The following is a 12,267-nucleotide window of genomic DNA, read 5'->3' as shown; positions in this document are numbered from 1 at the left end:
CATTTAGGTGCCCCAAGGACATGCGGTGAGAGCCTATTCTTTAATGTTATCTGGATACTCAAAATCTGTTATAGAATACTAGCGTAACCCAGTATCGGCATGCTTTGCATTTACACACTGTAATGGTGCAAGTGGGGTTTGAGTTTTTGGGCCTGGAAACACACAGCCAGACATAACCAGCAATAGTGCAGAAAAGTTCTTTATTGGCTTTAAATAAAACACTTCCTGAATTCTGTTGCTTCACAGGATCAGGAACACAGAAACCCAGTCTCTTGATCTGATAAACAAAAGTTCTGAGCTGTGCCTGAGCTGGTACTGCCATACCCCAAACACAGAAAAAAGTCTTCCAAACAGGTAACAAGGTCTGGTCCTAGCCAGACCTTAGAACAGGGCTTACATATAGTTAGTACAAAGAATTAGCTTACTTCAGTCAAGCAGAGTATCTGGATGTTGAAGTCAATGAGTATGCTGGGGCCACTTCTTCCTCCTACTCCTCTGGGCCTCTCTAACCTAGTTCTGGCACTGCCTTATATACTTCCTGGCAGCTGCTTTCCTGACTCCTGACCATGTTACTTGCCCCTAAGGAGAAGCTACCTATGTTAAGGTGATTTTGACAATGTGAGGTAGTATCCAGCAGGGGGAGTGGTAGTGTCCTATAGACTTCCTCACAAACCCTTCCCCTCAGCTCAACCATGCGCAGTTGATCGCCTGCAATGTCTGGGTCCACCTCATGAGACAGAAAATCAGCATTAGCATTCTCTCAGCCTGCCCAATTTCGTACCACAAAGCTGAAGGCTTGAAGGCAAAGGAACTATCTCATTATATGTGCATTTGTGCCTTTGTGGCACAAATGTACATATAATGAGGTGCATGGTCTGTGACCAGCAGGAAGTATCATCCCAGCAAGTTATACTGGAATGTTTCCAAGGCCCATTTAACAGCTAGGGCTTCCTTCTCAATCACCACAGTTCCTCTCCCTAGTTAACAATATGCGGCTAATGAAGGCCACTGGGTGTTCCTCTCCATTTATCTCCTGGGCCAGTACAGCCCCAAGACCAACCTCTGAGAAATTGGTTTGCACCACAAAGGGATGATTGAAGTCTAGGTTGACCAGTACAGGCTACGTACAAATGGCCTCCTTCAAAGTCCGGAATTTGATGTCCAGTTCTGATGACCACTGAAATTTTATAGGTCTTTCTTCTGTAAAAGGAGGGTTAGGGTCTCTGCTTTCTCAGCAAATTCAGGGATGAACTTCCTATAGTATCCAATGAGCCCCAGTAAGGCACGCACTTGTTTCTTGGGTTGGGGTACCAGCTTCAAGGTAATGGCTTCTACTTTCTGAATCTGTGGTATAATTTGACCTCTTCCCACCAAATACCCCATGTACATGACCTCCTGTTCTCCCAGGAAGCATTTATTAGGATTGGCTGTCAATTCAGCACTCTTAAACTGTCCAGAACCGCTTCCACTTGAACAAGATGGGTCATTCAGTCTTTACTATAAATGGCAATGTCATCTAGGTATGCCACTGCATTGTCCCTGTGCAGTTTTAAAAAGACGGTTAACCAAACATTGGAAGGTAGTTGGACCTCTCTGAAGGCCAAAAGGCAGTACTATGAATTAGAATAGGCCTTGAGGTATGGAAATAGTTGTCTTCTCCTTGGCATCCATAATAAAGGGGCACCTGCCAATATCCTTTGGTCCAGTTTAAAGTTGAAATAAACTGAGCTCCTTCCAGTCACTCAATCAGCTCATTCACTCTCGGCTTAGGGTACGCTTCTAATTTAGAGACAGCATTCACCTTCGTGAAGTCAGTACAGAACTGGATGTTGCCATCTGGCTTTGGCACTAGTATAATGGGAGATGACCAATTGCTGATAGATTAGAACATAAGAATTGCCATACTGGGACAAATTGAACGTCCATCAAGCCCAGAATCCTGTTTCTAACAGTGACCAACCCAGGTCCTAAGTTCCTAGCTAGATTCCAAGTGCTAAAATAAGATTTTATGCTACTTATCCTAGGAATAAGCAGTGGATTTCCCCATGCCATCTCAATAATGGCCTATGGACTTCTCTTTTAAGAAATTATCCAAACCTTTTTAAACCCTGCTAAGCAAACTGATTTCACCACATTCTCTGACAAAGAATTCCAGAGTTTAATTACACATTGTGTGAATAAATATTTTCTCCAGTTTGTTTTAAATCCACTACTTAGTAGGTTCATCGCATGCTCCCTAGTCCTAGTATTTTTGGAAAGAGTAAACAAGCGATTAACATCTACCCTTTCCATTCCACTCAGTATTTTATATCCACACTATCATATCACCACTGAGCCATCTCTTCTCCAAGCTAAAGAGCCCTAGCCACTTTAGCCTTTCCTCAAAGGGAAATCGTCCCAATCCTTTTATCATTTTCATTGCCCTTCTCTGTACCTTTTCTAATTCCGCTAGATCTTTTTTTAGATACGGTGACCAGAATTGCACACAGTATTTGAGGCGTGGCCTTACCACAGAGCGATACAAGGTCATTATAACATTTTCATCTTTGTTTTCCATTCCTTTCCTGATAATTCCTAACATTCTATAACACCAAGCTCTAGCATGTCAGAAACTGTGCTGTTGAGCTTGTGGGATTTTTATTTTTTTTTAAGTTCAATAAGTTTTATTCATTTTCAAGCATATTAACAAACTTGTGGGATTTGATAGAGCTGTTGTCGGGCTACCAACCCCTGCTCAGTGATAATGTCATGAGTGGCCAAGTGAGTGGCCAGTTGCAGTGCATGAATTTGAAAAGGGGGTTTGGCAAGGTCAGATGGAGGTGTTCCTAAAAGTTAGGCGCATTGTGGTTCTTTTTCAGAAAAGAAAGACGTCTAAAAGACAGAATAAACCAGCACTTGAATGTCCTAATCATCAGGATGTCCAAGTGTCAAATTGAAAAACCATCTTTCTGAATGTCTTGCTAGATGTCCTAGCCACTGTGCATCCAAAACTCAAGGGGGGAGTGTTGGAGGTGTGTTCTGGGAGGGCTTAGTTTTGGATTCAAACGTTCCACTATCATATGAGGCTATAATTTGTGGAATGATATTACATGTGAAACCCACTCTAGATAAATATAAGAGTCGTCTATTTATCATCATGACAGGTATAGCCATTTAATTGATAATGAGTAACTAGAAGAACCATGACAGAATAAGTTATACTTTTTGGTGGATGAACATGTGCACCACATACAGATATGAAAGAATTAATGCAGAGTCTAGGGGATTTAGTGGTGTATTTAATAAAGTTTGGAGCCCATTGACTAAATTTGTAAAATTATAATAATGTATATTTATCTTATCTTTCCTTTTGTTCATTTACCTTTACACATCCATGGGGGTGGGGGGTTGGAGGGAGGGGAATAAATATTGATGGGGACATTTGGGTAACTTTATTCTTTATTTATACTATATATTATGTTATATTATGTTATTATTATATGTAGGATAACTGAAAATCTTGAATGATATATATGTTACCTTTACAGATATTAGTGTAATGTATGTAATACCTACTGTTTGTTCATTTGTATGACACTGTTGGGTAACTTTATTCTTTATTTATACTATATATTATGTTATATTATGTTATTATTATATGTAGGATAACTGAAAATCTTGAATGATATATATGTTACCTTTACAGATATTAGTGTAATGTATGTAATACCTACTGTTTGTTCATTTGTATGACACTGTTGGGTAACTTTATTCTTTATTTATACTATATATTATGTTATATTATGTTATTATTATATGTAGGATAACTGAAAATCTTGAATGATATATATGTTACCTGTACAGATATTAGTGTAATGTATGTAATACCTACTGTTTGTTCATTTGTATGACACTGTTTTAGATTAAAAATAAATAAAAAAAATAATTGAATGTTTCCCAAGACATCCTGGACAGAACTTAGATGTCCGGAGCTAGACTGGATTTAAAAGTGTTTAAGTGCCAGAAAGGTAACTAAACTTACCAGATGACCACTAGAGGGATTAAGTTATAACCCACACTCCCCCAATGGTCACTGACCCCCCTCCAAGCACACAAAGACCTGATTGAAACAGAAACAGTACATACCTCTCTCTAGAATAGCAACACCTGGTATGGGAAAGCCTAGTAGAGCTTCACTCAGATGTCTTAAGTTGCCTGGTAGGTGGGCTAGTGAACCATAGAGAGGAGGATCCAGCCACCAAAACTCTCCTATACTACCAAATAGGTGCCACCTGCAGCCATAAGGGTTACTGGAGTAGTAGACAAGTGCATAAAGTAGGTTCTGGAGAGCTCACCATACATTTTAAGGGGGTTGTCCGTCAAGCCCTTCCCTTGTTTAAAAGCAGACTGAAAACCCACTTTTTTGATATAGCTTTCAATCCTTAACCCTACTCCTCTGCCCTCCAACCCAGCCAGCTGATTAACCGTTCCCCTTAACTGTATCCATGACATCTTGTTTGTCTCTCTTGCCTGTTTAGATTGTAAGCTCTTTCAAGCAGGGACTGTTTTCTTACTCTTTGTGACTCTATAGAAATAATTAATAGTAGTAGTTGGTTAGGATGAGATGTACACCCTTTATGTGAAGTTCATAGCAGTGGCCTCTAAGGTGTCTCACTGCTTTGTTGGAACGTCTGTGTGGCCAGTCCATTACAATGCTGGCAGCTCCCACATCTAAATGATCTGGATTTGGATGTTTTGAACTTGGATGTTTTTGTGTCAAAAATGGCCAAAAAAGTTAGGCATCCTAAGAACAGCCAAGATATCCAAATAGGCAATAAAAAAAAAAAAAGATTGATGATTAGTGGTTTCAAAAATGGACATTTTCAGCATCCAAATTTTGGATGCAGTTCTCAGGATGCCCAAATTTGGCCCTCCACATTATAGAATAAGCCCAATGCATGCATAACTTAGGTGCAGGCATTTAGCCCTAGTTTTAGCTGGCCTTAATGCCTACACCTAAGTTATGCATCGCACACAGGTGCTAAGCGCAATTCTATAAAAGATATGTGCACCTTGTAGAATCGCGTTGAGCATCATTGTAGTCAGCACTGACTTTTTAGGTACCATATACAGAATATGGCCCTTACTGTGTAACAAAGCAGGAACAGAAAATTAAGAGAAAATGAGTAGGGCTGGCTTAACCATTAGGCAAAACTAGGCAACAGGCTAGGATGGCAGCTTCCACAGGCAGCAAAGTACAACCACAGACAAGACTAAACAATAGGTCCTGACAGCTGCACACAGTACCATCAGTATGTACCTTTATCTGCAGGTAGGATGAGCAGTTTTTGAACAGTTGACGTATCTAGATAAATGGATTTTGGAAACTGTTTTCATTGTGTAAATATAAACAAAATTAAGTACGATGTCCGTTTTATGCAGGATTGTTCACAGCAGCGGTAAAAGGAAGCAGGGGAGACCAAAGGCCCATTGGCTGAATACCATCAAGAATGACACAGGAATGAACATCAATCAATTGAAAGAAGCCATGGAAAATAGGGAAGCGTGGCAAGGACTGGCCTACAAAGTATCCATGAGTCGGAGATGACTGGATGGATAGTAGTAGTTCACAGCGATTTTGGGGTAATCATGATTGTTTAGTTTAATTATTACTACCTCAGGGAGAGACAGGCTAGGGAGTTAACATTTAATTGAGGCAGGGTAAGCTGAAGGTTTGCCTAGGTTGCCTATATCAAATACCCTTCTACCAGTCTGAATATGAAGAATAATGTGGCAATGAGAGGCAGAGATAGACAGTGGGCTCAGATGAGATAAAAGAAAGAGGACAAAACAAAAGGAGTGTGGATTTAAGAATAGACTGCATCTGCCTGAGAGTGACTAAATTCTTTTTGACGTTGGGGTAATGAAACATGAGCCATCTGTGCACATTCTTCTGACATGCCATGATCGCTGAGCACAAATAAGAACCAGCATTGTGTCTGCAGGCGACCAGGGGATTAATGCACTTTGCCAAGGAAAAGAAAGATGAATGATATGCCCTAAGAAAGAAATTACAGAAAACATCTACCCACCTGCTCTTACCAGTATCCTGCTTCCTATCCAGGCTACAAAATGGTATCTTATGGCGTATTTTTGAAATCTTTTTGCTAGATGGATTTCTGCGCTGTTCATCTAAATCTCAAGGGGGCTAGTCAGGTGCATGACGTGAGCGGGACTAGGATGGGCTTATGGCTTGGATGTTTTTCAAAAAAGAAAGACGTCCAAAAGACATCGAGCGAGGATCAGACAGAAAAAGGATGGCAGGGCGAAGCATGTGGATGAAGCCCTCTCTGGTGTACAAGCATATCATTTGGCACTTTGAATGAAAAAAGATCAAGTTTGAGATAAGTAGATCATGATATAAATGTTGATATAATTTTATAATTACTAGATATACTGCTGGCTCCCTAGGACTATGTGATACATTGAACTGAAATAAGAACATAAGCAATGCCTCCGCTGGATCAGACCTATGGTCCATCGTGCCCAGCAGCCCACTCACGCACAATTTTTGAACACAGTTTTTGAAGGGAATATAAGGTGAACTAAAGACATTAGAATTCATAATAGGAAAAAATATAGAATTTAAATAATATATGAAAAGGGGGACTTTTTTGCCAAAGACTTGAGTAGGAACATTTGTGGTTTACCATACTTAACTCTTGATTGGGTGCTAGCTACACTTCTGAGTCTTTTCCCAACCCAGAGAAAAAATGATATCACTGGTCATCAAAGTAGGGATTTGTGGGCAATTAATGAGAATTTTGATATTAGACCACCTATATTTAGAACTGGATGTTTTACTGCCATAATCAAGAATTTAAAATTATGTCCAGGGCACAATATAGACACTTGAGGCTAGACCAATTTTAATAATGAATAAGTGCTGAAAAGGTGCCCAAACTGACCAGATGACCACTGGAGAGATGAAGGCATCACCCCTCTCCCCAAATTCCCCAGTGGTCATTGACCCCACTCTCACTCATCAAAAATGTGAATGAAACAGTACATACTTGCATGTACTGGCTTCAGATGATATGGCCAGTCCAAGTAGAGCATCAAGCAGGGTCCTAGAGTAGCCTGGTGGTCAATGCAGTGGACTGCAGAGAAGGGGACCCTTGCCCAAATCCCACTCTAACTATACTTATGGTGGAGAGTGTGAGCCCACCAAAATCCACCCAACACCTATAGGTGACACCTGTAGACATAAGAACATAAAAATTGCCACTGCTGGGTCAGACCAGTGGTCCATCGTGCCCAGCAGTCCGCTCATGTGGCGTCCCTCTGGTCAAAGACCAGCGCCCTAACTGAGACTAGCCCTACTTGCGTACGTTCCGGTTCAGCAGGAACTTGTCTACTTTGTCTTGAATCCCTGGAGGATGTTTTCCCCTATGACATACTCCGGAAGAGCGTTCCAGTTTTCCACTACTCTCTGGGTGAAGAAGAACTTCCTTATGTTTGTACAGAATCTATCCCCTTTCAATTTTAGAGAGTGCCCTCTCATTCTCTCTACCTTGGAGAGGGTGAACAACCTGTCCTTATCTACTAACTCTATTCCGTTTAGTACCTTGAATTTTTCAATCATGTCCCCTCTCAATCTCCTCTGCTCGAGGAAGAAGAGGCCCAGTTTCCCTAATCTTTTGCTGTACAACATCTCCTCCAGCCCCTTAACCATCTTAGTCGCTCTTCTCTGGACCCTTTTGAATAGTACCGTGTCCTTCTTCATGTACGGTGACCAGTGCTGGATGCAGTACTCCAGGTGAGGGTGCACCATGGCCCAGTACAGCGGCATGATAACCTTCTCCGATCTGTTCTTGATCCCCTTCTTTATCATTCCTAGCTATTGATGTGGTATACAGTTGGGTACAGTAGGCTTTGAGTAGGTTTTAGAGGGCTCCCCATATACTATGAGATGTGTACCTGGGCCTTTTTATGTGAAGGTCACTGCAGTGCGCCCTAAGGTGCCCCACTGCTCTGCTGGGATGTCTGTGTGACCAGTCTACTAAGATTGCTGGCCCCTTCTACATCCTAATGGCTTGTTTTGTGCATTTTTCTTTTGGATTTTGTTTTTTTTTAATAGAGGACAAGAACATCTGAGAAATGACCATTTTCAAAAGAAAAAATAAGACATTTTGCTGTTTCAAAATTGGTCATGTTTGCTACTGGATTTTAGTGTGTCTTTCACAAAATGTCCAAACTCAGATTTGGACATCATATGGAAAATGCCCCTCCATATATTGAATAATGGCAGAAGCTTTGAAGCTGGCATATAATGAATATGCAGGTCATATTTTATGTTTATTTGATTTGGTTTTTAGATCATTATGGGGCTCATAATCAAAACTTGTAAACGTCCAAAAACCAGCCTAAGTTGGCACTTGGACGTCCAATAGCAGGGACATCCAAGTGCCAATAATCAAAACCAATTTTCTGGACATGCAGCAGCATTTCTAAGCTGCTCTGCGTCTAGAGAGCGAAAGAGTTTGTTGGGAGGTGTGTTATGGGTGGGAATCAGGCAGGCTTCAACCTGGATGTACCCCAGCCATAATCAAAGCTTTCCTAGCAGTCAGTTTGGGCATCTTTGTGGAACTTAGATGCAACACAAACAGGTCTAACTGCTATCGTCTAAGTTGTACAAAAGTGCCCAAACTGACAAGACCACCACTGGAGGATTTAAGGCATAAAACCCCCTTACTCCACCAGTGGTCATGAACCCCACTACCCAAAAAGCAAAAAAAAAAAAAAAAAAAAAACCCCAACAAAACACTGTAGGCTTTCCATCAGCTGATCGGGACAGAAGGAATCCTCATCAGCTGAGCCAGTTTCAGGGATTCCTGGTGGCTCAGCTGATGGGGATTCCCCCTGCCTGGATCAGCTGAACCGCAGAGCCCTACACCTCTCCCCCCGACATCCTGGACCTTCCCCTGATATCCCCGATGTCCCACTGACATCCCCCACATCCTCCTGACATCCCCAATATCCCACTGACATCCCAGACATGCCCTGACATCTCTGCCCCCTTCATCCTCACAACATTCCTGGGTGGAGGGAAGCTCACTCCTTCCTGCCTACAGGGCTGCATGCTGCAAATGACGGGGCTTTCCCCTCCCAATGCATCTTGGGATTCTGTCCAAGTTTGTAGGTTGTGTGAGGTAGAAGATTTTATAAATAAATAGAAAGATAAATAGATAAATAATTAGATAAAAACAACAAAAAAACAGTACAGAAGTAAATCATTCCAGGCACATTGGTTTCAGGATTTGCAATGCACAAATACCGATTACAGAATGACACAGAGACAAATTTGACCCCCATCCCCGCAGGAACTCAATTTCCACGTCCAGTCCCCGCAAGTTTTGTTACTATCCCTGTCCCATTCTGTAAGCTTTGCCTTAACCAAAAACGCCTTGAACACTTATGATTTTAAAGTGTTTGAGGCTTGTGTAGATGAAGACAAAACTTGCAAGAATGGGGTAGGGACAGGAAAAGAACTCTCTGGGACGGGAAAATGTGTTCCCGCAGGGACAGGTAAAAATAGGTCCCCGTGTCATTCTCTATTACTGATCAGCCCCCCTTTTACAAAACCGCAAAAGCGGTTTTTAGCGCAGGCCGGCGCACTGAATGCTCTGCTCCAGACACTCCAAAAACTTTATGATTATCGGGAGCAGCGCAGAGCATTCAGCACGCCAGCCTGCGCTAAAACTGTTGAGAAGGCGCTGCAAACCTTTTCATTGTAAAAGAGGGGGGAGGGGCAAGTTAGACCGAGTTAACAGGGTGGTGAGTTGAGTACATTTTTATTTCAATTAAAGCAGAAGTGGATTTCTCATTTCAGACCTTAGAATTGGTTGGGCTGAATTTAAATACTGACTGGTAGGCTTTCTACTAATGGGGCAGGTTCATGCTGGAGATATTCTTTTTATTGGTCCTTTAGCATTTGTATCCACTAGTAGACAAGTTTATTGATTGATTTATGTTGCTTTTCTGCAAAGCATGACAGGAATGACCCTCGTACCCTTCTGATGAGGCCTCAGTCATGCCCCCATTCTGCCAAATGTTTTACTACTTGAGTCTTAAATCATGGGATGTGCTCTATGAAGCTTCCTGCAACATACATAGAAAATAAAGCATATCTATCCAGAATCAGGTCTTGTGAGCTATGTTTCCTCTGAGTACACGAGCAATCGCTCATATATTCTAGGAGCATCACTCGCAGATTTTACATTAACATTAATAAATTGTTTTCCATGATTTAACATCACTGAAGCTCATTAATGCTAAATTTAAATAAATGTTCTTGTGTAATGGTCTTGTAAGAACCAAAGAAGTTGCAATTGCATGGAATGGCCTACAAGTGGTGGAATTTAAATACGTGACAGAAGCAGTAGTCTTTCATTCATGAAGAATCTTTCCCTGACATGTCTTAGGTTAATTGCAATTAGCAACCACTGACAAGCAGAGGACTACATCTTCAAAGAGCACTGAGATCTTTCTGGAGATGTCCAGCGGAATTCTAATTCCCACTAAATATTTCCAGAGCAGCAGTTGTTTTCAAACTGGGTGGAGAGGTCAGTCTGAAAGGATAAAAATCTTGCTTATTTCTTTTTAAACACTGTCAACCCAAGCTGCTTTAATTCAGCAGAGCAATTTAATAAACCCTCCATGTTAAGAGCATGTAACAGAAGAATGACATATTAATTTCCTGCTATGCATACGCATATAAAACAAGTTCTGTACGGCGAGAGAGACTTCACTGCATTACATCCTTTTCCCTCTCCAACTCAGTAACCCAGATAAGAATAATATAGAACTAGAGAATTGGTTGCTTTAATATATGGATATGACAATGATAGTTACTGTATATAAATTACATCCAATATATATTTAACTATTGGTGTTTGAGACAAAATATACTTATATTTACAGAAAGTGATTATACCACTATGGAAAATCTGGTAACCCATAAACATTCAACAGCACTATCCAGATAATCTGGGGCACAGTGAGAGTAAAACATGGCTGTTCTGCCTAACTTTAAGGAGAGTACTTTCAAACTTATTCAAGTGTTCTTTTATATACCCAATCTTTTTCTCTCTTTTCAATGGACCTCAGAAACACAACTCGCCACTCAAAATTGTATCATAGCGGATAGCTTAACGTGTTAGCTCCTCACCGGTTCTCTTATATTCTAGATATTAGAATTAGCTTATATATTTAAAGTGCAAAATTTTAAAGTGCTTCAAATATATCTTAAAGTGCTATAGTCATTTAAATTCATTCATTGAACTGTAACTTATCTTTAGCTTTAATGATCGGGGAAACGTGGATCCAACATGTGTCACGCCACAGTGCTTTATCAAGGATCGTTTCCCACAATTATCCCGTTGCCATCCAATGATTGTGGGAAACGATCTTTGATAAAGCACTGGGGCGCAAAACATGTTGGATAATGAAATTTAGGGAGGGAAGGAACAGAAAAGGAGAGAAGTTGGACACAAGAGATGGTCTGTGGGGGGGGATAGAGATACTGGATAGGAGGGTAGTTAGAAAGAGAAAGGGAGAGCTGGTGGACCCTGGGGTGGTGGGGAAGGAGGGAGAGATGCTGGATGAAAGAGTAGTTGAGAAAAGGAGAGATGGTGGATCTGGGGATTGTGGGGGTCCATTGCTGCAGCTAAGGAAATAGAGACAAAAAAATGGAAAGATGCCAGGCCTCCAGGGAAGGGAAGGAAGATGGATGGTTACCATGGAGAAAGAAGAAAACGACAAATGGGTAAGAGACTCTGGAAAGCGAGTTATCAGAAGGTGTTTACGCAGAGCCTGATTTGAATAATGACCAGACAACAAAAGGTAGAAAAAATAATTTTATTTTCTATTTTGTGATTTGAAATTTGTATCCTGCCAGAGCTGGTATTAGACTGCAAACGTGAGCTAGTATTTAACAGACAGATGAAATCTTTTTTGTTTGTTTATTTTGTTTACAGCGCCAGTGTGGGTAGGAGAGGGCAAAGGGGATGGAGTGGGTGAAGAGGCTGTAAAATAAACTCACCAGGATGCTTGGAAAAAAAACACCCAATTGGGCAGGAAAATTTAATCAAAAAATCAATTTAATAAGCTGAATCGAATCAAAATATTTTTTCCTGAATCGGGCAGCACTATTCAGTATCCCTTGCTATACAGAGAATGGTGCTGAATAGACAGAATAGATTTGAATGCCATGGCAGGCATTTTAAA

The 12,267-nt window shown here is 41.0% G+C and overlaps 1 protein-coding gene across 3 annotated transcripts in view; it reads right to left on the bottom strand.

Moving 5' to 3' along the window:
* The window catches only part of LOC117366745 (ephrin type-B receptor 1), a 908,513-nt gene that overhangs the window by 738,056 nt on the left and 158,190 nt on the right, over positions 1-12,267 (bottom strand). Inside the window, exon 1 of one of the 3 annotated variants that reach the window (XM_033958538.1) lies at positions 426-527. The exons of the other annotated variants lie outside the window; for them this stretch is intronic. The gene's annotated coding sequence lies outside the window, so the exon portion shown is untranslated. Of the gene's footprint in view, positions 1-425; positions 528-12,267 lie in introns of those variants that run through there. 3 annotated transcript variants of the gene reach the window in all.

The sequence above is a fragment of the Geotrypetes seraphini genome, chromosome 9 (genome assembly GCF_902459505.1).
Source record: "Geotrypetes seraphini chromosome 9, aGeoSer1.1, whole genome shotgun sequence".
NCBI lineage: Eukaryota > Metazoa > Chordata > Amphibia > Gymnophiona > Dermophiidae > Geotrypetes > Geotrypetes seraphini.
Note: the sequence above shows the minus strand (reverse complement) of the source record. Positions and strands in the feature narration are given on the sequence as shown.